We start from the raw sequence: 1,812 nt of genomic DNA, 5'->3' as shown, positions 1-1,812 counted from the left end.
TGTTGAACATAATAAATGGCTCTCTATCCACCGGATGTGTACCAAACTCACTAAAAGTGGCAGTAATAAAGCCTCTCTTGAAAAAGCCAAACCTTGACCCAGAAAATATAAAAAAAACTATCAGCCTATATCCAATCTTCCATTCCTCTCAAAAATTTTTGAAAAAGCTGTTGAGCAGCAACTCACTGCCTTCTTGAAGACAAACAATGTATTTGAAATGCTTCAGTCTGGTTTTAGACCCCATCATAGCTCTGAGACTGCACTTGTGAAGGTGGTAAATTACCTTTTAATGGCGTCAGACCGAGGCTCTGCATCTGTCATCGTGCTCCTAGACCTTAGTGCTGCTTTTGATACCATCAATCACCACATTCTTGTGGAGAGATTGGAAACCCAAATTGGTCTACACGGACAAGTTCTGGCCTGGTTTAGATCTTATCTGTCGGAAAGATATTAATTTGTCTCTGTGAATGGTTTGTCCTCTGACAAATCAACTGTAAATTTCGGTGTTCCTCAAGGTTCCGTTTTAGGACCACTATTGTTTTCACTATATATTTTACCTCTTGGGGATGTCATTCGAAAACATAATGTTAACTTTCACTGCGATGTGGATGACACACAGTTGTACATTTCAATGAAACATGGTGAAGCCCCAAAATTGCCCTCCCTAGAAGCCTGTGTTTCAGACATAAGAAAGTGGATGGCTGAAAACATTCTACTTTTAAACTCGGACAAAACAGAGATGCTTGTTCTAGGTCCCAAGAAACAAAGAGATCTTCTGTTGAATCTGACAATTAATCTTGATGGTTGTACTGTCGTCTCAAATAAGACTGTGAAGGACCTCGGCGTTGCTCTAGACCCTGATCTCTCTTTTGACGAACATATCAAGACTGTTTCAAGAACAGCTTTTTTCCATCTACGTAGCATTGCAAAAATCTGAAACTTTCTGTCCAACAATGATGCAGAAAAATTAATCCATGCTTTTGTTACTTCTAGGTTAGACTACTGCAATGCTCTACTTTCCGGCTCCCCGGATAAAGCACCAAATAAACTTCAGTTAGTGCTAAATACGGCTGCTAGAATCCTGACTAGAACCTAAAAAATTGATCATATTATTCAGTGCTAACCTCCCTACACTTGCTTCCTGTTAAGGCATGGGCTGATTTCAAGGTTTTACTGCTAACCTACAAAGCATTACATGGGCTTGCTCCTACCTATCTTTCCGATTTGGTCCTGCCGTACATGCCTACACGTACACTACGGTCACAAGACGCTGGCCTCCTTACTGTACCTAGAATTTCTAACCTTACAGTTGGAGGCAGGACTTTCTCCTATAGAGCTCAATTTTTATGGAATGTTCTGCCTACCCATGTGAGAGACACAGACTCGGTCTCTTACTTTACAGCCTTATTCTAAAATGTATTCAATATTTGCAAATGTATTAAAAATAAAAAACAGAAATACCTTATTTACATATGTATTCAGACCTTTTGCTATGAGCCTCGAAATTAAGCTTTGGTGCATCATTTCCATTGATTGTCCTTGAGATGTTTCTACAACTTGATTGGAGTCCACCTGTGGTAAATTCAATTGATTGGACATGTTTTGGAAAGGCACACACCTGTCTATATAAGGTCCCACAGTTGACAGTACATGTCAGAGCAAAAACTAAGCCATGAGGTTGAAGGAATTGTCCGTAGAGCTCAGACACAGTTGTCGTGTCTTTGCTATCATTAAATTGAAGACTTTAAATTTATATCAAAGATTTTCTGTAATTAGTTATTACGCGATCAACTAAACAATAACGTAACTAAT

The sequence above is a fragment of the Salvelinus fontinalis genome, chromosome 25 (genome assembly GCF_029448725.1).
Source record: "Salvelinus fontinalis isolate EN_2023a chromosome 25, ASM2944872v1, whole genome shotgun sequence".
NCBI classification, from domain to species: Eukaryota; Metazoa; Chordata; class Actinopteri; order Salmoniformes; family Salmonidae; genus Salvelinus; species Salvelinus fontinalis.
This window is presented reverse-complemented; position numbering follows the sequence as displayed.